The sequence below is a fragment of the Halictus rubicundus genome, chromosome 16 (genome assembly GCF_050948215.1).
Source record: "Halictus rubicundus isolate RS-2024b chromosome 16, iyHalRubi1_principal, whole genome shotgun sequence".
NCBI classification, from domain to species: Eukaryota; Metazoa; Arthropoda; class Insecta; order Hymenoptera; family Halictidae; genus Halictus; species Halictus rubicundus.
In genome coordinates this window covers 662,788-689,842 of record NC_135164.1, presented here as the reverse complement: position 1 = coordinate 689,842, position 27,055 = coordinate 662,788, and the positions used below count along the sequence as shown (strand labels likewise).

Sequence of the window (27,055 nt, the reverse complement as noted above, 5' to 3'; positions counted from 1 at the left end):
ATCATTCGATTTTTTGTAAAAGTATATCGGTGCAGTTACGAAGTGTAATCGCAATTCTCTTTTAAATGGAACATTATAATTAATCTCCTAGTGCACGGGTAAAAAAATCCATTTTTTTCGTTGACCTTTCTTCTGAACATTCAGAGCTTTTCTTACATAATGTTATTGTTGCTAAATAGATAGAATACCAAAGATGATTTAAAGAAAATTAAAACAATACAAATTCTATTCATGAATCCCACAGGCCCAATCCGTAAACTGAAGAGCGCCAAGTATCGCCTACTATACAATTACAGTTACAGTTATATATTTTTTTTTTCGTTATAAGACGATGGTTCTGGACGGCTTTTGACGTATTGCGGTTGAGGGTACCTATCCGGTTTGACATTGTTCTCAAGTGGGCCGAGATTTTATGGGTCCAATAAAGTTGTCCGCAGGCCATGAAATGATCGGCCGAGCACCGATATCTTTCGTTAAAAAAGAATAGAATATGACATAGAGATATAGTTCTTCAAAAAAAAATTTGACACGTGTTTTTTTTAAATCGGAAACCATCCACTTTGAAGGGGTGAAAACAACCCTCAAAGTTGGGGGTCAAAACCACATTTTTTTAGATATCTCGGAAACCAGCGGTCGAAAAAATTGAATTTTTTTTAATTGTGTGTTTTCTAATGAGAAATGTAGTCGCGCAAGAAAATTTTGACAAAAGTTTTTTGTTTAAACAATATATTAAAAATTTGACTTTTTTTACAGTTTCTCTTATTTATTGTTAGTTAATTTGAATGTAAACTCGGGTGTCGGGTGAGAAGTCCCATAGAACTCAAACCATAACGCAGGACTAATAGTACACGAAGCAAGACCATATTTATACATTCTTAAGACTACTTTACATTTTCCCCTCTTTCACCCTAATATGCAATAGAAATTCTTGAAAACATTTGTTTCCGCATCAAATGCTGTAAATGATCGAGGTAAAATTGTAGTGTCCGGCATTTGACACCTGCTCTTTTCAGAGCTACCATATATAATGAGGAAAACTCCAGTTTCAATTATCTTACAGATACACAGTTTAAAAAGGTTCCAGAATTATTTTGACCGAAGCTACTTGCGCCACCTTCTTCAGTTACTAATAAAACATTAAACCCATATAACCCAGTGGTATTGTTCAAAATACTGTACACGTTTATACTAAATGCTTATACTTCTACAAAACAAGCCAGAATTCCTTCCTTTGTACGCCGGGTGCAAGACTATCTTTCATTATGCATAATTATTGTTAAATGGAGAAAAGAAAAAAATCCTAAATCACGTATCCCCTATTTTGGATCGAAGATCACACACCCGAGTTTATATTCAAATGAACTAACTAACAATAAATAAGAGAAACTGCAAAAAAATCAAAATTTTAATATATTGTTTAAACAAAAAACTTTTGTCAAAATTTTCTTGCGCGACTACATTTCCCATTAGAAAACACACAATTTAAAAAAATTTTATTTTTTCGATCTCTAGTTTCCGAGATATCTCAAAAAATGTGGTTTTGACCCCCACCTTTGAGGGCTGCTTTCACCCCTTCAAAGTGGATGGTTGCCGATAAAAAAATCACGTGTCAAATATTTTTCGAAAAACTATATCTCACATAAGTGTAGGGTTATGAATGAGACACTGTATTAGAATGATTGTTCAGAGTGACTATGGACGCGACATCGTGGCGCCAACGTGTTTGGGTCTGGCGTGAAAAGGAGTCTGTTTGGGCAGAAGTGTGAAAGAAGAGTGTTTGGGTCTCGGTGACAAGAGTAAAGTGTTTAGGGGCGTCCAAGCGCCGGGCGTACGTGACTGTTTGGGTTTTCCGAATGGATGTAAAACGGATAGAGAGAGAATGAAAGTGCAAGAGAGGAAGAATGAAAGTGGGACTTGGATAAAAGGGACGAATGCGAGGGATGTAGTGTCAGTCGGCATAGAGTCAGTCGAGAGAGTGTCAGTCGGTAGAGAGTCAGTCAGTAGAGCGAGAGTCGCGAGCGGGTGAGTTGACGAGATATTGAGTATTGAATTGTCGCCTGAGAGTCGAGTTGTCGAAGTAGAATAAAGTACTTTAGCGAAATCTGTGTGAGATCGCTCCACCCGGTACGTCACACCTAAGACGTAGGAGTTTCCTCTAAAATATTCCTACATAAGTTTTATCAAAATCGGCTTGTATCAACTGAATATGTTCCCTTGTAGGCGGTGTCGAGCGGACAACTTCAAAAGAAGAACAGGGGAATAGAGATTTTCTTGTTGTGAAACAAACATCGTTGTCTTATATCGAAAAAAGCTGTACATATTAACCAGTTAGCTGTTGCGACCTCTTTGAAAAATGTGTACCTAAGATGCTTCGCAAAAATTAACCGCTGTTTGAATTATAGCTGTTTTGACAAGTATACTCGTAATGACACAAAATATTGCCATTTCTTCATGACGAGTATACTCGTCAAACACAGTTAACTGGTTAAGGAGATCCGCTCGTCGAGGGTTAAATGAGACTTTTATTATTATTTTCTTTTTGGTACTCAATGAAACATCGAATAGAATGAAAAAATTTCTTTGCTTGTATTTGAGGTTTTTTTATTGAAATGGTTCGTTGTGGCTATATATATATATATATATATATGTATGTGTGGGTGTCCGATATAGTTGGAGTATTACGATGCCGTTTCTCATGAAGTTATTTTGGTGATTGGCCGGTTTGGAGTTATGGTCCATTTGCGGATGGTAATCGTCAATGATATTTGGGATTTTAGGCTCGTTTCCAGTGAAAGTGCATCAACGATTTTGGAAACTTGTGTAAAACAACTTTTACATCGTAAGCGTTACGTAAGCAAAAAACCACCCGAATTCCTATTAGTCCCAGCATACTCCCGCTTTCGAGGAAAGCAATGTCGAACAAGACGTGGCAAATGGGATTTAGATTGATTAAAAATGTATTTGGTAGGGAAAGTTTCAGGACTGAGAACTATTTGAAGTCGGAGAGTTTCTGGAACGACAAGTGTCATGAACTCAGATAGATTTTGGACTGCAATTGACTTGGAACATTGAAAACTTTGAACTTCGTTCTTCTACATAGAGTTTTCAATGTTTTCAATGTAGAAGTGGATTCCTTGTAGATGTACATACAAAGCTCAAAGTTTTCAATGTCCCAAATAATGAATATTTGACGATACTTCAAACACAAAAGTTCTACATACATATAGAAGTACAAAGTTCAAAGTTTTCGTTGTTTTGTGTTACTAAAGTTGATTTGTCGTTATTAAAAGCTGATCAGCAAACTTTTGTTGGAATTAACATTTTTAATTAGCATCGTTGTTAATATCTCATAATATTAATTATAATCTAGATTCTAGATGCATCAAAAACGTTAAAATGATTTCACTGATATTTTAATCCAATGATTCTATCCAATCCAAATTATCTACGATTGTACTTTTGATCATTAATTCCTATTCCATACACCCTGTCGCTTGACTCTCCTCCGTCTTGATGGCAACTAAACTCTCTCCGATCGGCAGTTGATTTTCTGAGGGCTATGGGAGGGGATGGAGCAATTTGTTTATGATTCCCTATTGAAATTTCATGGTGCTTTGTCCCAGGTAGCAAACCCGCGGTTGTCCTCGACCGCCCATTGTAAGCACAAGAACGTACACCACACAATCAATTTAACAATATCACGCTCATTATGTTGGCACTTCCCGAATCTCGCGACCTTTCCTTAGCCTGGCGGCCCCGGATTAACCTTTCGGTCTCTCCGTGCACGCTGGTAAACCTTCATTCCGTGGGGACGTCTCCCCTATTTTTGAGGTTTATTGCGGCCTAAGGTAGACGCGTCGCGTCTACCTTTACACGCACTGGCTTGATATGCAACAGAACGCAATCGCTTTGTCACAACGCGCCCACGAGATTCGGGTGACCATCGTTCGATAGTTTTCCACAATGTACAATTTTCAGCTAATACCGGTCTGCTCCATCCTCCTTCCATATCCTTTACAATACACGTGTATTTCCATACAATGAAATATTGTCGGAATTTGTTGATATCTAATTACCACTATATCTGCGTGACGGACACTGCACGATCTTAATTCTATCCGCAACACACCCATTGAATAAATTTTTCGTAGGTACGATCACAAAAGTTTAGGTACATCTACTATATTTCGATTGTTTCAGACTAATTAGGCAATTTCTGGAAAATAATAATATGAGACTTACATAACTTACATTTCTGTAAATAGTTAGCCTGGATTAGTATATTCTGTAGAGGTGGATTCATCACTACTGAATAAAATTTATTATTAACAGTAAACACAATAATTATAACAAAAAACTTTCTGAACCTTCTGAACAGCCTATGTCAATTTTTTATATTTACATTATTTTTCAAGAAACGAAGGTGACCTTCCGTTTTCTAAATGGAGTGCTGTATGTTTTCGAATGTGATAAAAGCGTGGATTCAAACGAATTCACTTTCGACGTCATACAAGGTCAGAAGTTAGAAAAACATGTAGATCAAACATTTCGTAACATTGTATAATATTTACTACTGTACTATTGATAAGGCTACATAAATTGTGTCCAATGTGACTTCCGTTCACCGTTTCAATGTTTATTTATGTTTCCCGTAGTACATACTTACGCATTCTTTTGTCTGAAAACATAGTTCCAGTATTCTAACTTCGCGAAGTATTGATTCATTGAATTAAAAGTGTTTAAAGTGATATTTACTCGATATACCCCGATATATCTCAAATATCTAGCCGATATAAGTCCCAGAACTATCCCCACTGCCGCGTGATATACTCCGTGAGGGTTCACAAAGCTCCAGTGGCCTCTGTCGCCGAGGAGTGTAAACATAACACGGGTCGGGTGTATCGGTGTAAGACCAGGAGAACACTACTAATCCAAGAACAAAACTTCTTTATTATTCATTATTTTTTATGGGACTTTCATCAATATATTCGTGACATTTTTTCAAAATTAAAATGCTACCAAATATGATATAATTCCGACGATATTTACTTGTATAATGAACGATGAAAGTTACTGCCACTACAATTATATTAACAGAAAATTAGTGTAAATATGATCCGAATAATGCAGTGTATGGTATCATTTTAATCAGAAAAAATCCACAAATATAGTGATGAAAGTCTCATAAAAAAATAAATAATGATAAAGAAGTTTAAGTTTTGATTTAAAGGGCTGAGCTCACGCCAGTCTTTCATCTTTCCCGAACGCTTCGTCTCTCCGCGTCTCTTTCTTTCCCATACACTGTCCTTCTTTGCGTCCAAAATTTTAATCATTCATTGCTCAAGTAAATATAACAGAAACAATAGAAAAACAAATATCAACGGAATTATATCATATTTGGTATCATTTTAATCAGAAAAATGTCCTTTTCTGCGTTCGGCACTGCATCAAAAAATAGTGCCCCGACCACGACAAGACCCGGGCTGCTGACATATAACGCAGATTCACTGTACTAGCAAATAAAATGTTACGAAATTTTCAATCTACATATTTTTCTTATTTCTGACCTTCTACGACCTTGAAAGTCCTTGTGTTACATATGAGTGAATTCGTCTTCACCCGTAAGTACTCTCGTATGACATCAAAAAACATATAGCATTCCATTTAAAAAACTGAAGGTCACCTTCGTTTCGCGAAAAATAATGTAAATTAAAAAAATTGACAATGACGTGTCGTGTTGCCAATAACTTCTTCCTCTTCCATTAAAAAAAAAAATACTTACTGTTTACGAGAAAGTAATAGTTACAAGAATGATCCGCCATCAGAGGGTTGAAGTATGCTCTCTAAGATACGTCTAAAGGCCGATTTAAGGTCGTCGCACACTAGGTAGCACTGCCGCCTGACCAGCACCGCACCGTCGCACAGTGGGCCAAAAGCGCCAAAACGTGGCCAAAATGCAAAAAATGAATTTCACGTTAGAGGTATGGCTCTTGCCGTATTGGATACTCAGGTAATGACTGTATAAGAAGCCGAAGGTAAAAAGGTCTTATTACCTATACCTGTTAAATGGTGGAAGTACAAATATCCCATATAGTCGTCTCGCAATTTCCTCGCAGTGAACTACGTCGTGAAAAAAAAAGGTGTCAAGCTTACAATTTTACGGAAATTGAATTTTTTTGTGCGTGTACGATGGATGCTGTTTCTGGAAGCAAGTACTATACATAATAATAACATTGGATTTATATTAATTAATATTTGGATTGTATGAAGTGAACGATAAAACTTAGTACACAGATTTTACAAATGTGTACTAAAAGTTGTATATTCCACAATATTCCGCAATAAGTAGATACTATTATTTAATATTATTTTGAAAAAGTAGCTGCCCAAAACTGCCCCTTTCGTAATGCGATACCAACATGTTTTCTCGAGTTTAGAAGTTATAATAAAATTTGTTAAATAAGCATTGTATGGTTCCACTTACAGAATTTTCTAATACAACAATTTTTTTAACAATAATTTTTTTGTTTAAAAAAAATTTTATTTTTGTTTTTTCTAATATTGACATCAGATGCATATTTGCCGGCCCGAAAAATATGGGTATACTAATTTTTAAGAAAGTCCAATAATTTTTTTGGTTACGCATCCGCCATATTGAATCCGCCATTTTGTTTTTTGTAATTTTGACATCAGATTTATAATCAGCGACCCGAGAAACCTATGAGTATCAATTTTGAACTAAATTGAAGCACTCCTTCTTATTTTGGCCACGTTTTGGCGCTTTTGGCCCGCTGTGCGACCCCGACCGCCCAACATTCTCGCGAAGAATACATATTCTGTCGGTGCCGTGCCGGGTCTGGTACGTGTCAGTGCGGATAGTATGCACGTGTTCCGGTACCGTACAGACACGGACACAGTCGTATCATTTACCGAGATTTTTGTATATCTATTCATACCGTAACTGGTGAAGTGACCGGCTCTGAAATAAAAGTTATTTTTTGTCAAACTCTATACATCTAATAGTAAATTTAATATCATTAAAATCAAGCAAAGTATACCGATTTTATATAATTATGTATATATAGTATATAAGTATAAAATATAAATTATAAAATAATATATTTAATAATAACTCTCGTTAAATTCATAATTAACGGCTTCAAAAGCAACTTGTAATGTTATAACTTTTATATGTTTCGAATCAGGTCAACTCTAATTATTAACCCCTTCCCGTACTTTAACGAGTCTGACTCGTGATGAAGATTTTGGCACAAACGTAAACATCACGAGTACAAGTCGTGGACTGAAAATCTGCCAAATGTAGACATCATGAGTCAGAGTCGTGGAATGATTTACAAAGGACTGTATCACAGGTATTTACATTTCGGCCAGCATTGCAACCGTTTGGGTCCGGATTTCGTTGAACTAAATGGCACGGGAAGAGGTTAATTCGAAGTTTGTACTAATTTCAACTCAAAAACGACTTCAAAAGTAATCGTCCACGTTTTTCGCATTTCAACCCACTGCGTATCGGTGCCTCGACGGATAGTGTTTATACTACTACCTGTATCAGAACGATGCGTTACGGATACGTTACGTGTCTGTGACGGTAGTATAAACCGGCCTTAAAGTGTCCACAAGAAGAAATGAACTCGCACAAATCTTCGCGTGGAAATAAAAATTACGCTGCAATGAAGTTCGTTATCGATGCCCGATGCATGATATAAAAGGAAGCGCGCGAATCGTAAAACGTAATTACCGCATGGCCGGGTATTGTTAATGCCCCAGTGATTTTCTGTTCATTGCTCGCTCGAACGATTGCTGTTTGTTCCTCGATTCCCTCTCAACCGGAACAATAAACCTCGCCTCTTTTTCGATTTCTGCCACTTTGAATTCGCGACCGCGTAAATACAACTTCCGTCGTCGTTATGGAAATCCTTTCTGTGAGCTATGCATGTTTGTTGCTCGTCCGGCCACGCCTGATTAGCATTGAACGAGAACAATACGGAAGTCGAAGGCTTCCACTTTGGCGTTTCTGTTGTTTGCAATTCGTTTCTTTCAATTTGTTCTCTCAATTCGTTTCATTCAAACATCTAACGATGTTTTCGTTATCCTTGTCGCTTTTACATTCAGCATTTTCGATCCTCGCACACAATTTTATGCAATTACGTTACTTGGAACTTTAACGACGCTACTATTAACTCTCTCTAGAAGATCCTAAGAAGGGATTGTCTTGTATCACAAGATAGTAGTCGTACATTTAAACGATCGTAATAGACATAATTTTGTGAAAACGTTTTTAAATGGCTTGCTCTGTGCATTGCAGAAAAATCAATTTAAAATTTTTCACTCGGCCGAATATTGTTTACAAAAAGATTCATAACCTTCTTTTTCTTATAGGTAATAATTGAATCAAAGTGTTAACAAAACTTAGTTAGATGTATGGCCATTTTTACTATGAAGAAATTTTGTATTGTTGTAAGAAATTTTCTCTTGTTCAGTTTTCTACAAAATAACCTATGAACGTGATATTTTTTGTAAGAGTAATGATCAATTATACCTACAGTATACATCAGAGTAAGTGGGTAGCTACATGACTAGACTCTAAATCATATGCAAAGTAAAAATGTTCCGCACCAATTGCAAGGAAAAGGGTACAAATAAAAAACGAATAGTTGATTTTCTAAAATTCTTTTAATGTTTCTGCTATTTCGAATTTTACTCGATTATTTTCGCCATGAATACATAAAATTCGCAACTTAGGTACGATATAAAAAATATTGAAAGTGTTGTGATTCGTTCAATCACTAATAATTGTAGCATTGGTTTTTTGTTACCACACTCGGTAACTCTATATCAAGGAACGCTTTCTCGTCATTAATATTTCCAAGAATCATTTTTTCCCGATCATTTCTCATCACACATTTCCATCAGCGGAACATGAGCAGGACCTTCGAGTAAGTCGATCGAACGAAAGGTTCCGTAGATGTCGATTACGCGAACGTTATTCCGATCGTGATGATGAATAATCAACGATCGACTCTATGTTCCAAAGATTTTTGCAGCCTAGAACCTTCGTGTTCTGAAGTCATGAATGACGCGAGTGAACTCTGGACGCCCACGCCGAGCATCGTTCTGAGCGAACATGCTACGAACGTATCTCGGAGCTGAATCCGTATCTGTATCGGTCACGAAACTTCCTGTCACGATTAAGGTCGAACCATTCCGTCGATCGAACCTACAGGTCAGCCACCGTGTGTACGCTCGGCGTGGTTTAATTAAATATCAAACATTTCGATACAATATCCTCTTGTGTATGCATGTGACAACGGTACCGCGAGATTTTTATCTTTGATCGTTTCTCACTTCAATCAGATTCGTCAGATCAGAGGAATTCACTCGAATTGAGGGGAAAAAGTTAGCCCCTCTCTGCCAGTATCGGACAGTACTGTCACAGTCACGTGACACTGTCACACATGCACGGCAAAAAAAATCGTGTCACGTGACCGGGCTGTGTCGGATGCGTGGGGGAATAGCGTCGTGGAAGGGAAAGGTACAGTGGGGAGACAAGTCTTAATCTGGCGACTCTGGGTACATTTTTCGACTAAGACGACGATGTTTGTTTCGTGTCGTGCTCCCGGAAGGACAACAACTTCGGTGTTTGATACAAAGCCTTTATTTTGAAATAGAGAACTGACGATGTTAATAGCTCGAAGTAGGAATGAATTCTGATCTAAGATGGTCAGGAGGAATGGTAGGAGGGATGACTTTAGAGCAGGAGAATTGTAGGGTAGAAAAAGTGAAAGTTGGTGATGAAACTAGGGATGATCGCTGGCGAGGATGTCTGGTTTTCGTCTATGTAATAAAGTCTTGCAGGAATACGGTTATAATGAGAGAAAAACAGGCAAAAAGGAAGAGAGAGAAGAGAGTCGAGAGGACGGTTGCGTTTTATGAGCGGGAGAAGTCTTGCATTCAGAAAACTACCATCGTCGGTACAAAATCGGTCGACTATGGGATTCGCTGTAATGTGCTATACATGTGGCACCCAAAGCGGCATGCTAAATAAAGCGTTACAACCAGTTTTATCAGAATTTGATGAGAATATCGACTTCGCTTTTGTTTTTAATTAAATAATCCAGGGAGGCGGGCTAACGTTTTAGTATACAATAAACAAGAGGTGGTATTCATTTTTTTTTTATTATTGCGATAGTCCTCGTCAAACTGATTTTATGTGATAGGTATAACGAAACTGAATTTACGTGATAACTCTCATCAAACATTTACTTAAACCAGTTTTTTTATTGCCCATGGTTGGAGAGTTACAGCGTCATTGCCAAGCACATCAAGAGAAGTGTTCGTAGACAGAATTGAAATTGTCTAATAATTGTTTGCAAACGACGTTAAAAAATTTATTTTTATTTTTTGTAATAACTTTATAACCATTCACAGTAAGAAATGCTCCCCCGGACCACTTAATTAAAGAAAAAATGAAGTCGATATCTACATTAGGTTCTGAGAAAACAGCTTGCAACTCCTTAGTTAGTATACTTTGTATAGGGTGATACGCAAAAGTAGCTCTCTAAATATCTTCTTTAGTCCTGATGATAATTAAAATATCTGCATACCTCTGAAAAGCTTGCACAGAATATTTTTATACTAACTAAGATCATTCTTTCTCAAGGCCTTCAAGGTCACCTGTGATTTTACATATACAGTAATCATATTATTAAAACCACTTGCATACGTTGACGAGTTTTTATTAAAACAATCAATTTCTAAATAATATTCTAGCGACACCGAATTCTCATTATTTCTTTTATGAATCATTGACATTTGCAAATTGTACATGTACATTTAGCGTTGTTACGTATGGAGACGTTTCTCCACGTTCATTTCGATTAGAAGTTCTAATCTCTTTTCTGAGAACGAAAAGCGTCCCAACAGGCCCCTTGTTTAATGATTGTACTCCGGCTGGACGCAGCTGGCACGAAGCATGATTCAGTAACAGCGCCGTACGATTTCTTAATATGGAAATCTTCAAAACATTCCCTTCTGGAACGTTTTGTCAAGATAGTCTTTGATAGGAAACACCCTGGCTAACCCTTCGTTTTACCCCTATAAACAAAAGATCCAGCTGCAAACTTTAAACTCACTAGAAACGACAAATACGAGTCTGCGACCGTAGAATAAAACAGACACACTTCCCTCTCATTTTTAGGGTATATAAACCCATTCATTTTCATCCTCTTCGGTTAGTCGAGAAGCGGTTCAGAAGTGATTCGGTCGCGGTATAGTAATCGTGCAGTCACGTCGCGTTACACGCGTAAGAGTCAGTTCTAGTGAGATCGGGTAAAAGTCCCTTTCGAATCAAACCTAACCTTATAGAATCCGTTAGTTCGTGTATATTCTATTTGGCTTTCAACAATCGCTCTCCGATCCCGCATTGCCAGTGCGTCAACACCGTGCAGCATAGGTAACAATTTCTCCAATTGTATACTTATTACATTCATTCGCGACACAGACAACTACACATGTAATTACCTTAATTCAGAATATATTTGTCTTGTTTGTTAACTCGCGTAATCTACAATCCTTAATTATTGGACTCAAGCGCGTATAATTCCATAACGCTATTTCCGAGCGCTTCAAGTACCTACAACTCGAAACTTCAAACTGTTATATCTCATCATGGAAGTATCTGACAAAAAAATGTTTCAGACAAAATTGACTTGTTTTTTCCTGTAGAATCTAAATATGTAACATTTTATAGGGGGTTCCATTTGAAATTACAAAGGTACCTCCCCTCCCCCGTTAAAGGGGAAGGGAGGCCACTTCACGTTTATGTAGTCAGAAAGGCCCTTCAGTTCCATGCAATTTAAGGCTAAGAACTTTAAAATCGATGGCATAGTTTTCGAGATATTGAGCTGTTCAGAGTCATGTGGGCCACCCTGTATATATAAGTTACGAGGCTAACCAATCTTAGATTCAAATCAACAAAGATTTCAACATTAACTAATAATAGAAACCATATTCCTGGGGTAACAACCCCTCGCCGGCCTCTCGCGGTGCTCGCAGCCCTGGCTCGTAACAGCGTATATTATAAATAGGTATGTTTTTGTACTGCAGTTTCAATAGTTTCATTACTGACTGTGAGTCTACATTTTTTTCTTTTGAAATTGTAGTTGGTATTAAAGTATACTCAGATATATCAATGGTATGGCCGTGAAGGAACCTTCTAAAAGTTAAGTTAAATATAAAATGTATTTTCAACATATTGCATACAAAATATTTTTTACATTATTATAACCGAAGAAGACATTTAGTCAGCTACCTTTAGGTGGGCAATCCTGAGTAAGCAAAAATAGTACAATGGCTTCGAGTTACAATGATTCACGTATTTGTTCAAATTACGTACGAGATATCAAGTTTGTGATGGAAGCGAGAAAAATGCTCACAGAAAGAATTTTACAAGATTTTAAAAGTTGATATTATGGAATAGAAAATTTTGTTTCAATAATTATATGTTGCATGTTACAGTTAGTTTTAAGATCCTTTTTATCTAACTGAACCGTTTATTTCAGACAGTGATTTTTTGTATAATTCTAGTTTCTATAAACTGTTTTTTATAAATTTTAATTTGCATAATGATCCCCAAGGCAAAAACTGATTTTTAATTCTAGACAAATAAGTACGTTGTATACGAGTAGTTTGGTAGTGTCTTAAAACTACAGTCTCCTAACAGTCTCTAAAGACTCGGAAGATGATTTTTGTAGCATGTGCTGAACGGTTAAACTAACCTGATTCCTATAACTGGAAGATCAGTGTTACAAAGCATATGTCATTTGTTTAGAGGATAAATATTTTAATGAAGTGCTCTTAAATATTTAATTCTAATACATATTTATAAATGAAATATTTATTCGCAATAAATATTTGATTAGAAATAAATTTACATGTACCTACTGAATATATGTTGGGGATTTTTAAAGTTTAAACGAGGTTACGATACATACAATCGTAACTTAAATTCTATTTTAAAAATTAATGAATGTAGGCATCGCGCGTATTCAACAGCACAGTTTCATTTGTTCTAATTCTTTCGTGGAGCAACTGAAAACATGACTGCTTTGCAATTATCTTGAAAAATTAATAAAAATGCATTTACTTAGATTTGATGAAATTTTTATTGTAATGTTTGTGCTCAATTACATAAATTAATTCAACGATTTTCCACAAAGAAATCTCTATGATTTCAATGATAGCCAGAATAAAAATCTTAAACCAAACATTTTGATTGATCCGACCGTTCCAGTGTTAAAATCATAATTTTCAAGTATCTCACAGCTATACAATATTATTAATTTTTACTTACGGTCGAAAGAATCAAAAATTTTTATTAAAAAATACAGAGAGTTCGTAGTTTATTTTTCAATGGCAATTGATATATTATAAATCAGTTGCTAGCAACTGGTGCCGTTAGTCTAATCTTATCCCTAAACAGGGAGACATGTGCATCGATCCTGCTTCGCTTGCTTGCACCCTGTAGACGGTGGATTCGTGTTAAGTAATACTATCGCTTAAACGATACTAACCATCTAGGTCTCATTAACTTTTCCGTTGCCCACCGAAAACGGCACTGCAACATTAGGTATTGAAGCGTCCGAAATATCGCAAGTTCGTATGTCGAACTTCGCGGGGTCGTAAATCCCGTTTCGCTTGCTCGCGACGATACTCGGGGCCTTGACGATTTTACGAAGTGACAACGCCTAGTTGAAAAGAATTCGACGTTTTGGAATAACAGAAACTTCAATATATATTTAAAACTTAACTGTGTTACAAGGTTAGGGTCGAGCGATTTTTGTGTTCTATATGTAAGAATGCGTGTTGTGTATGGTTCGAGAACCTTTCGAGATCTATCTTCTTGCTGTCGTGTTATGTTTTAAGTCAGCTCGGACTCTTTTCTAATTGGCTATTTTTAACTGTATGGGGTGACTAAAGATTTCTAATTGGCGAGTGGGTGGTGCAGTTTGGTCGTCGGAGTAGGGATGCGCTTTGGTGAAACTGTGTTTAGCTTGTATAATGAATTGGGTGCGAAGGATGTGGGAAGCGATAAAGAACTAAACAATTTGTATGATACGATTACCCTTTCAATAGGCTCGCTCACGAGGAGTCTCGAATTGGTGTCCGGTGACACCCAAAATCCTGGGACCGTCGCGTCGCCTCAAGTGTCCTGGCTATTGCAGCCGATCGTGTTTATATCGTAAATCTCACGTTCCGTTTGTGTGGGACCGAACAGGTATAAACCTCCAACATATACAATAAATAAATTTCATCATACTAATATTGTCTTAACACATTTACTGGCACATCATTTGTGCACGTGTGAAACTTCATTTAAAAGCTCTGCTGTATAAACTCGAAAACTTGACGGTATTGAGTGGAAACAATTTAAATAATTTCTTTCAAATCTAATTCACTAATTGAGTACTTCTAAATTTTTCAATATGAATTTATAAACGCTTTCACTAGTATTAACAGTGCTGAATCTTCTCTACTGAAATTTTCTATATTAATTCCTACAGGTTTTATGTTACTAATAAAATTTTAGCAATTTTAATGGGCTCATCGTTCCACATGTAGTGAGTTACCAGTCACCGGTATCATTTTGGATCATGCAGTAAACACAAAAAGATTAGTACTCTTATTCACTGTACTGTTAGTGCGTTAGGTATTTATTTCGAATAGTAACATACAGTGAGTATACAAACTATTCGTACACCTTTGAAAAACGAATAACTCTGTGTAACCACACACATATAGAAGAAATCCATATACGTATACCAACTTGCAAGGGTTCACGGGAACTTAAATTGACGCTTCAATATCATAATGAACAATTCAGAAATGATCAATTTGGTTTCCTAAAAGTCCAATCTAGGACTGTTCGGTCTCTAAAATGCTTATTTTTACGCTATCGTGGAATAATAATTTATGAGTTTTTTTTTTAGATGTTAGAAGGATTACTAGGTAATGTGAAAATTATTTTTTTTTAAATTGCTATTGGACGGAATCGCGAAGAAAAAAGTGAGGGTCACAATTTTTTAATTTTTTATCTGTGCTTGCAATGAAAATTTAAAATATGTCTTTTGTCGATCTTGTTACGTATGGAGACGTTCTCCACGTTTATTTCGATTAGAATTTCTAATCTCTTTTCTGAGAACGAAAAGCGTCCCAACAGGCCCCTTTTATTAACGAAAGATACTGTATGCCTTCTTTATATCAAAATCTCTAGACACTCCCTTCTGGCATCCGTTAATCAATATTCTGATAGGAAATAGCCCGGATAACCTTCATTAACCCCTTTCAACGAAAATCTAACTGAGGCCTGCTTTTCATTAGAAGAGACAAAATATGTGACTGTGACCCTACGCGACATCAAATCTTAAACAGAGGACCCCTTTCATTTTCAAGGTATATAAACCCATTCGTTTTCATCCTCTTTGGTTCAGTTGAGAAGCGGTTCAGTCAAGATTCAGACGCGGTTCAGTACTCGTGCAGTCACGTCGCGTCAAGTCTAGTGAGATCGGGTTAAAGTCCCTTTCGAATCAATTCGTAACCTTATAGATTCCGTTAGTTCGGTATATATTCTATTTGGCATTAAACAATCGCTATCTAACCCCGCATTGCCAGTGCGTCAACACCGTGCATCGTAGGTAACAATTTCTCAAATTGTACACTTATTACATTCACTCGCGACACAAACAACAACATTTGTAATTATCTTAAATCAGAATATATTTGTCTTGTTTGTTAACTCGCGTAATCTACAACGTTCCCACATGATACAATCTTACCGCTCGGATTGTATCAATTAAAATTATATAAGTTACGAGGCTTACTAATCTTAAATTCAAATCAACGAATTCCACGAAAACTATACCATCCTAGCGGATGCCCGATTTCGCATTGGGTTCTTCCGTATCCTAGCAACTCCCTGATTTTGCATCAGGTGCGTCTGTGAGTTTTCCACCTTCCTTTCATATCGGGTTCGCCGCGTGTCCAACCTAGTGACTCCCCGATTTCGCATTGGGTGCGTTCGCGAAGTTTCATCCTCCTAGTAGCTCCTCGGTTTCGCATCGGGTGCGTCTGCGTTTGACTCCAACCTCCCAGAGGTTCCCTGATTTCGCATCAGGTGCGTCCTCGACGTCAACTATCCTAGCGGCTCCCCGATTTCGCATTGGGTGCGTCCGCGTACCTAACTAACAAATTGAAACCATATTCCTGGGGTAACAACCCCTCGCCGGCCTCTCGCGTTGCTCGCAGCCCTGGCTTGTAACAATCTAAGTAAGTAATAGTACGAGAACAAAGTTTCATCGAAATCTGTGAGGTGTAAGAATGTTACGAAAATCATTATTATGATAAACTTAAATAAGTTGTTTTGATTTTTTGTGTGACTTTTGCGGGCATTAGTGTGACAGTTGGCGTTGCTCATAAGATAATAAAGAAATTCGTTTTTGAAAATAAACGATATTTATAACAATATTCTTACGCACAAGTTCCTCCGAAAACAGAAATAAGTAATGCCAAAGGATTCATGGGGGAAAACGCTGTTCGCATGAAAAAGGCTATAGTCTAGGGGGGGGGGGGTCTCTTTAGGAATACTCATTTGATACACATGATACTTCAGTTATACATTTTGTGTCACAAAACTAATCAATCTTATGTACACGATATGCAAAGGAAGACATCTCATCATAATAGCTACGATTCCAACGACAATAACTACCCAACATAAAAGGCATGATAGCCAATTCGATGCACTTATTCCATGTAAAACAATGTTAAGTAGAGCAGTACTACATAAATATTTTTCCGAAAAATTATTTAAAAATAATTTAAACATTGTTAAATAATGTTTTTACAATGGTGTAATAACAATCATACAGTTAGGAACTGAAAAAATATCTAACTAACGAAAAAAAATTGTCTTCAGCGGGATTTGAACCTCGTCCAAAAAGTCTTCAGCGAATTCCACTGAATTCCAATCGGAGACCATACTTTTTTTCGTTTTGATAAAAAGGTTTATTGGGATGGAAGAATACAGTCTTTGGAGTGAGGTGGTAACAATAAATATATAAAACTTATAAAACTAATATTGCTATGCATATCTGTTTGTACGTTTGCACGAGTATCTTACAAACAATAAGTCTTTGGCGGTTTGGCTTAGTAATAAAAAACGCTTAGGTGTAGTTAAATTAATGGTCCTTATCTCTAGTCAGTCGGGGTTTTGGTAGCATGGGGAAAAAGGGGTAGAAAAAACCCAACGAGCAGTTTTTATTTTAATGGCTTATAGACTAGATCTTGGGAGTAATAACAATTTAACACTTGAGACTAGTAAATAAAACTTAAAACTTAACAATAGTGGGTGTGGGAGGGGTAGGGGTGAGGGGGATTTGTATTTGCAGATATATTACATTATGGGCTGGATGCCTTATGATTAGGTGTGTCTTATTGTCAGCTTTGTTTCTGATAGAAGTAGTACGTCGTGGTCGTAAGTTTGTAAAAACTGAAGGAGGTCCAGCCGTCGTGCGTTTGTAATGATGGAGTTGATGTTTATGGTGCCAACGCTGATTTCGTTTTTGTGGTTTGTTGGGTGAGTCGTTTTAATTGGTGAACGGCGAGTTCAAGATGGATTCTATTTTGCCTGTGTTGGTTGCTATTTGGTTGGTTATATTTTGCAGCTGTTGGTGGAACATTGCGGTGAGGTTTCTCATCAGATCTTGTAACCAGGATGGCGGTTGGGGTTGTTCTTGACCGTTGTTGGCGCTTTTTCGGTTCCGGCGGAGTGGGGGGCACGGGTTGGGCGTCGATCCTCTTGTTAACGGATGCGTAAGTGGGAAGGGGATGGTGCTGCGAAGGTGCCCTGGCTGTTGCATGAGCGTAAGAGAGGTTTCCTCTTATGGTTGAGGAAATGTTCCTTATTTTGTTAATGGAGCTGTTTTTGGAGTTGGTGGCGATGGCCTTCTTTTTTTCTAGGGCGAATTTTATGAAGGGACAGCCTTTGTACGATCCCGGGTGACCTGTCTCGTTGCAGTTGGCGCACCTAAGGGCTGCTATTCTCCTACTGTGTTATTGGGCATTTACCTAGTTCGTGGGATTGTGCATGCTTAACGCATCTGTAGTTGAGGACACAGTTGCTGTTTGAGTGACCGAGCCCTTGGCATTTCTTACATTAGAAGATTGCCGGGTGTCTTATGTGTTCCCATCTGACTCTTTGATAAGACAAGGTTTTTATTTTGAAGAGTTCGGCCGGTCTGCTGTCGGCGGTAATTTGAATTGGATGATGGTACTTGTCCGGTTGAGATTTCTTATATATGAACTTGGCGAGCGTAAAATTTCCATTTATCTGTTTGATAAGGATGGACTGAGAGTGGTTTGAGGTTTTTCGGGGTGAAGGTGTAATGTTGAATGTTGGATTCTTTTAATTTGATGATATTGCCTGGTGGTGTTCGGCGAGGATTGCGTATATTGTGTGGCTGTCGGTGTTTATTTCTTTGACTGCGAAGTCGGTTTTTTTGGGAAGTGGAGGTTCTTTATTAAGTTGATTAATGTTGTAAGACCCGAGTTGACAACAAATATCGGTGGGGGTTTGAACGTTACGGCTGGTGCTGGCCTTGGCTGTTTTTTTCGGCGCTGTCTAAGGTTCGGCTGACGTGTTAGGGGGTTCGTTGGAACTTGTGTTAGCCGACGTGTCCGTTAGGGGCGTGGGAGGTGGATGTTCCGTCTTGCGAGCTGTTTTTTGGTTACGGCTAATTATTTTTATGCTGTTGTTGCAATTGCCCTTGTTTTCTTTGATAAATTGCTTGTAGAGCCTGTCCAGCTCTAAAGAGTGAAGTTTAGGGATTTTCTGCTCCCTTGACTTTATGTTCTGTGTATTGATGTCGTTCTCTTTGTCTGAAACCTCCGGAAATATACATCGCGTGGAGCCATGAGCTTGGAGGGAATCCATCGTTGTAGGGATTCAGTGGCAAAAAGATGGGTTGGGACTGCCGCGGGCGGGGTGGATCGTCGATACAACACCATGCACACTTACACTCTGGCTTGAACACTGCGAGAAACACTATTTAAGCTTTGTCAGCAGACAAAATGCACTATGGTGTTAGGCTGGTCTTGCGACTCGTTCAGACACGACCGACACTCATGCAGGTAAGCGAGCGACCTCCTCAGTCGAAGACTACACCGGCTGCACCAACCAGCGTCATTGATAGTACCTTCGAGATATTCGAACATACCCTGCATATAATTTTTGTTTTTTTATACTACGCAAATTTTAAAGTCTGGACGATGTTTCTCTGAACGTAGGAATGTTTAATATTACATAACATATTTTTAAGATTCAGAAAAGATAAGTAAAACTTAGTTTTTCACAGGTAGAGCTATGACGCATCAAACTCAAGAATTTGAAAAAAATTGAGTATAATACTTACGACAATATCTCATAGCTAAACTAAATCTGTAGTAGTGTGTCTTTAATTTCTATATGAAATTTGCATTTTTTTCGATTTTTTTCGTGTTTTTCGTTTTTTTTACAACCAGAGTTTGCAACGGAAAAATCTGAAAACGATTCCTAATATGTGGCTTGTTACCCGAAATGTGTCAGATTTCGTTGAGAATTTTAAATTGTCATTAAATGGGGAAAATGAGCCAAAAACTGGTTTTTCGATTTTCCTCTATAACTACTCTTACAGATGAGGTATCGAGCTGAAACTTGGCAAAAAGGTTTCCATTTTGGTAGGCTATCGAATGGTTCAAACTCGATTAAACTTGGACCGGGGGCGAATTTGACCTCCAAACCCGGCTGTAACCTTTATGATGAAAATGTCAGAAATCAATTTATACAATGGTTTTCCTGGTAGAACATGAGCGCATTGTTTTTGCGAGGAAATCGGGATCACAATGTGCACGTAAATATGAAAGAAATCTCAGCGATGACTCTGCGAAAGAGGGCTGAATTACCAGCGATCATTATGTGCTTCCACGATATTGTATCGAGCTTCGCTTGTCTGACTGGTTAGATAGTGCACACTCGCTCCTTGAAATTGCATGCTGCTAATCATTCCCCATTTTGTCGATTCTATCTGGTACAAAATACTCGTAGCACGTTTCTTAATGCTCCATATATTCGTGCGTAACCATGGCACAGGAATTCTTCCGATGGTTTCATCGAACGGTTAATTCGATTCCGTTAATTATCGCAGCGTTGTTGCAACAACAGCTGGCTAACGTTGCTTTGGGGATCGCGGATGTCTTATTATAGCGACGGCACGAGATAACCGATCGCATCGACAAGTTATCAAGATCGAGACGGTCCTGCTCGAAACCCGGCTCTCGTAACGAGCTGTTTGCTTCTTCCGAACTGTAATTAGGCGAGTTTCGTTGCACGAAACGCTGAATATCGACAAACAGTCTCTGACCATTAGAGGGAACTGTACCGAGCTGTTTTATGATTTAATTAGAGACCTGGCCAATGCTCTTTTTACTTCACATGGTCACGAGGTGAATCCTTTCGATCTGCTTTCTCCTTCATTACGTCCGCGACCATCGTCGATTGAAGATTAACACTTTCGCCCGCTTCGAACCACGTGGAAATTGCACATTTCACATCTTCTTTTTTCCACGGACTCGAGAAGAGGCGACGCATGCTATATTTCATACATACAGTTTCTACTCGATAAATATTCTAAATATTTAGCCTATAATTGTCCCAGAACTACCCCCCTACCGTAGGGTATACCCCGTGAGAGGCCAAGAAGCTCGAGAGGCCTCGGTCGCCGAGGAGTGTAACATAATACGGGCGCGGGTATATCGTTGTGAGACGAGGAGACCAGGAGACCAGGATAAAAAAATTCCTATATTTTTTATTATTTTATTGTTTTATGGGACTGTCATCAATATATTCGTGGCGTTTTTCTAATGAAAATAATACTAAATATGATATCATTCCGATGATATTTACTTGGGTAAGTTTTGTTATTGGATCAGTCGTGGTCTCACACCGATACAACCGATCCATATTATGTTTACACACCTCAGTGACCCAGGCTTCTCGAGCTTCGCTGTCCTTTTCTACGTTCGGCAGTGGATCGAAGAATAGTATCTTCTAGCCGATAATTGTCCTTGGCTAATTTCGTGTTTTGGACAATTATCATGTAGTCTCTGTATGGTATTTGGTCACCTGCCAAAGGATAATGGGTTCTACATTACAATGATCACACTTTATATACACGAAATCACAAAAAAAAAGAACAACACGGAATGTTCGTTTGCCGAGTTTTCTATAGCAGTATTCAAAAAGTAAGAAATTTGCAGTATTAAGTTGTTGCCTATGAGATGTCCTATTTTAGAATTTCTATGGATGTATGAGTCATTTTGATCAACAAAAATTATTACAGTCTACATGTTTATGTCATCTTTAACGCCCTATCTTCAGTTTTTGTCTTGATATTTAATTTTATTTTTGAACAAAGTTTATTTCGATTTCAATCAACGCGAGTGAACGAATAAATGATAATCAACTTCTTCTTGACTCGCCCTTTCCTGTTTTTCCCATACTGAAAATATTAGGATCACGTAACAAATTGGATACAACTTCATAGGAACGCCCGATTTTCATCTTTTGTTCCCTAAATGTGAAAATTTCGCCTTGTTCTTTGTCACTGCCTTCATCTCAATATGTACACAGACGGCTTCGATATTTTTTATACGCAAAGATCGTTGTTTACCATGCTTTCTCATATTAGGCGCTTGGTTTTCCTGAATTATTCTTTCAAAGTTAAAACATCTTAAACATATTGACGGCACTATAGTTATGCACCGTAAGTGTATGTCATGGGTGCAGCCATTAAACGATACTCTTACAATTAGGGTAGGGTAGCCAATTACTGTGGAGGCGCCAATTACTATGCCTATGTTAATTATACTTATTCTTAAAGCATAATGTGTGTGTGTGTGTGTGTGTGTGTGTGTGTGTGTGTGTGTGTGTGCGCGTGCGCGCGTGTGTGTGTAGGTCCCTTAGCCTAGGAAGTTAGTAAATGCATTTTTTTAAAAAACTGAAGACGACGCACACCTTTTAGTTTCTTGGCAAGAAATGTATAACGTCTAAAAACTGAAGTATGATGCACACGATAGTTTCTGAGATTGATAGATACAATTTATAAGAGACCTCTACTTCTTAGAGTAATTTTAAGATGGACGATCTGAAATCACCAGTTTTTGTATTCTCTCGCGAAGAACACGTTTCCGAGGGGTAAAACGCGCATGTCCGAAGCTAAACGATAAAACGTTCACTGAAATGCAACACCTGCCAGTTTTGCGCGCATCTAATAGAAAGAATATCATAAACGCCCATCCGGTGAAATTACGAAACCATCAAAGATCGATGTAGAAAGTACTAATTGCGAGCACCTGCGGCGTAGCTTTAAATTAATCGACGTTCACCAGGAAGAATTTGAATCATCTCACTATTTACATCGATGCCTTTCTCCTCTTAAGGAAAATGCACATTTCTCGGTGATCTCTTCGGTCATTAAAAACTGTGAACTACAGATTTTCGTACCATAGACAGCCGGTTCGAAAGTCCTACCTTCTAATCGATACGTGCATTTTATAAACCTCAAATTATCTTCTATAAACCCTACTATCATCTAAGTCTAGACTGTGGGTCCTTATACAAATTCCCATTATCATGTATAATTTCATGAAAATTGGACCACTTAACTCAATGGTTCCTCATAATATAAAATAAAATTACAATGTTTAATTTGATTATGGAAGTATAAATATAAGTAAAATAAAATGATCAATTTATTGATGAAAGTACTTGTGGACGTATTGAAAAATTAGTGTTCACGTTATGTGATAATTGGACTATAGATTTTTATGCATATGTCTATTTACGTAGACATATAATTTTATAGAAAGCCTATATAATTGTTACGAGCCAGGGCTGCGAGCAACGCGAGAGGCCGGCGAGGGGTTATTATCCCAGGAATATGGTTTCAATTTGTTAGTTAGGTACGCGAACGCACCCAATGCGAAATCGGGGAGTCACTAGGAGAGACACGCAGGCGAACCCGGTACGAAACCGGGGAACTGCTAGGAGGTTGTGTAACAGCGCGGATGAATCCAATGCGAAACTGGGAATCCGCTAGGAGTTGGATAACTCACAGACGCACCAGATGCGAAACCAGGGAGCTGCTAGGATGCGGAAGAACCCAATACAAAATCGGGGATCTGCTAGGATGGTATAGTTTGCGTGGGTGCACCCAATGCGAAACCGGGGAACCACTACGTTGGAGAAATCTTTGTTGGTTTAAAGTGTGTCACGGGCGAACCTGATGCGTAATCAGGGACTCGCTAGGATAGTTAGTAAGCCTCGTAACTTATAGGGGAAGGTAGCCTAATTTGGACCACTATGATATCCAAAGATTGCTGAAATCTGTGCGATTTTGGATAGGCATCTTGTTATACGTAGATGTAGACGAGGTTAATGCAATCGTGTTTGTGAACAAACGCCTCGTGGTTACATTGAGAGAAGAGTTATTTGTTTGACCAAGTAGAAAATTAGTTATTTCGACGTAAGAGTGGAAGCCGTTTGGATTTATCTAAACGTAAGTAATTATAAGTCTCATTATATCATCACAAAGCTTACTTATTCATCTATAATTTACAGTTACAATTTTGAGAGATTATGTTAGATTTAGGTTTCTGTACAATATCAAACATTAAACATTAAACATTTGTTCCATTTGTCGTTAAGAAAGCTAATGGTCCAATTTAGGAAACTAGCGGTTCAATTTAGGAAACCGGTTTCCTTATTTGGACCAATGACACGATGTTTTAAATTCATTTTTCACGGTTATAAATGTTTTTTAAAATTTAATAGATGGTATTCTTTTGAAGGTACACTTAGTGAGTTTCTTTACTACTACTTATTTTGTATTGACACTTCTTATGTATCTCTATATACTGAAACATATAAAATTGGTCCAAATTAGGCTACCTTCCCCTGTATAATTTAATTGATACAATCCGAGCAGTAAGATTGTATCGTGTGGGAACGTTCAATTACTAGATTAGGATATTAGGCAATAATTAAAGGTTTATCGATTACGCGAATTAACAAACAAAACAAATATATTCTGAGTTGAAATTTGTTACAAGTGTTGTTGTTTATGTCGCGAATGAATTTAGTAAGTGTACAATTGAAAAAATTGTTACCTATGATGCACGGTTTTGAGAACAATTATTCAGAGAACAATTATTGAGAACAATTAGTCAGAGAACAATTATTGAATGCCAAATAGAATCTACACCGAAATAACAGAAACTATAAGGTTACGATTTTATTCGAAAGGGACTTTAACTCGATCACACTGGAATTGACTCTTATGCGTGTAACGCGACCTGACTCTACACGTGACTGCACGATTACTAACTGACTATGTACTGACTGAAGAGGATGAAAATGAACGGGTTTATTTATCTTGAAAATGAAAGGGGTGCTCTGTTTAAGATTTAATGTAACGTAGGGACACACTCACATTTTTTGTCACTTCTAATGGAAACCTTACTTCGATTTATGTTAAAAGGGATTAATGAAGGTTATCCGAGCTATTTCCTATCAGAGTCTTAATTAACGGATGCCAGAAAGTAGTGTTCTAAAGATTTTCATATAAAGAAGTCATACAGCATCTTCCATTAATAAAAAGGGTATGTTTGGACGCTTTTCGTTCTCAGAAAAGAGGTTAGAACTCTAATTGAAATGAACGTGGTGAAAACTTCTCCATACGTAACATATTTACTAAAAAATTACTCGTAGTAACAATAAAATGGGAGTAATATTCATTCGTATGCACGTTTTTTTTTTTTGTACTTTACAAGTTTGCTTATGCCATTCTGCCATCATCAATATTATACACAGTCTACTCATTACTAAATTTTGGTTCGTTATGCAAATTTCTCTATCTATAGCCTATATTATCAAAAATAGAGTAAATTAAATAAAAGTACTATTTTATTTATATTTAAATTTACCTACTTTTCGTTCTATTTTAAGTATGTATACACGCCATCAATTCATAGAATCTATTGTCTATGATATTCATGACTTTTCTAAGAAATATGATATAGATTTATACAGTTGTTCTATTAAAACCTTTCAATACAGTTATGCTTACTGATTTTATCTCGTACTACAACTATGCTATCATATACAAAATTAATATTGGATACTGAAAATTGTAATAACATTGAAACAAATATTTTGAATATAAAAAGACTCTTTATTCTACCATTTTATTTTTGTACAATCTTTCACGCAAGAGCAAACAATGCAGTGTTCATGATTTATAGGAAGATTTAAACTATATTTAAAATGAATCACATTTTTACACAATAATGAGTTCAATGTCCTGCATTTACTGTTCATTGCGTTACGATCTTTAAACGTACTTTGTCAAATGCCAAGAAACTGTTGATTACTATAAAAAAATATCGAAAAATATTGCAATTAACATGATTGCTACTAGAATTTATTTCAGCGGATCAGTGTTCAAGGTTATATTATTCTATTAAATGCAGTTTAACCTCTTATATAATAAAAAAAAATATATATTGTTTCAGAAATGTTATAAATTCTCCCAATATTATGCTATGCATTACAATTTTAAATAACGACACGCATAAAATTAATTTGATTTGGATGCTTAACAGACTTGTCTTTGAAAAAGATTGATTGGACAGTATTGATTTTTTCCTCTGATCTTAGATTCTAATTTCGAGAATCGCGCTGCGAAGAAAGCACGTTCAATGATTTTAAAGCTAACACTTATAAAATGTGCATGTAACTGCATTAAGCTAATGCATGTGAAAATTATGGTATTCAGACAGTGCAGTGCTAACACTGCCCTGTCATAAATAGCATTATACGCAGAAAAATTACAAGCTGTTTTATTGCTTTTTATTGTTCTGTCATGTATCACTATCTTTTCTACATTTCTGAGGATACCGAGAATTATAATAAATCACTTGGTTAAGACATTATAGGAAATCATTGTTTTAAAAGAATTCTCTTTCAATACAGTAGCACCTCGATTATCCGAACTAAACAGGGAAACATAACTGTTCGAATATTAGAACAGTTACTCAGTTATAATGCTAGATTCTATTTGTATTACTTTGTGCAATAAGTAGTGTTGCATATTTATTATAGTAGAGCTACATATATTTACGTCTGAAGCATGTTGGTTTTACTCTCACTGAAGCAACGGTAGTATAATACAAAACTTTACGGTGTATTTTTTGTTATCAACTGTTATAAAACGGATTGAAGTAGTCTGAACACATTAATTAGTTACATCGGTAATGATATTATAATGATCAGACTGCGGATCTTTATTCAGAATAAAAATATTCTGCATCATTTGCAAGATACAGGAACTAAATAAAAGCATATGCAATAACATATTGTGTATGACATTTGTACGTGGAATATTTATTTCGTCAATTTGAAACAGTTTAAGTAAGAAGCGCCGAACTATATATTACGATTTTGCGATTATGCTACATTCAAAATTTTCATTAGTATTATTATTTATTATTTTCGTTATTTAAACATGTCAAAAGTTTGAAAAAGTAAAGAAACATTAATTCATTCTTCGAATGGAAACGATACTTTCGTTATTGACGAAACCGACCCATTCAGCATTTACTGCGAAGTTTGCAATAAAAAGATAAAACGTGGAAAAAATGATAAGCTGTGGAACATGCAAATACTTCCTCGCATATTGCGCAAGAAGCTGATTTACATGATACCGATAGTTTTGAAAATTAAGCAACGACTTCGAACAAAAATGTTTTGATTAATTTTCACTGACAAAAAGGCATTCGGGAAAGATGAAAGACTTAAACTGTTTTATAATTAATTATTTTTTTACAAGACTTTTTTTACAAGAATTTTTCTAACTAAAATGATACCAAACACGATACAATTCGC

The 27,055-nt window shown here is 36.9% G+C and overlaps 2 protein-coding genes across 3 annotated transcripts in view; one reads left to right on the top strand and one right to left on the bottom strand.

Moving 5' to 3' along the window:
* Pip (heparan sulfate 2-O-sulfotransferase pipe) overlaps window positions 1-27,055 on the top strand; it is a 217,607-nt gene that overhangs the window by 149,708 nt on the left and 40,844 nt on the right. The gene's annotated exons all lie outside the window — the stretch shown is intronic.
* Window positions 1-27,055, bottom strand: part of LOC143361999 (uncharacterized) — a 533,154-nt gene that overhangs the window by 501,740 nt on the left and 4,359 nt on the right. The gene's annotated exons all lie outside the window — the stretch shown is intronic.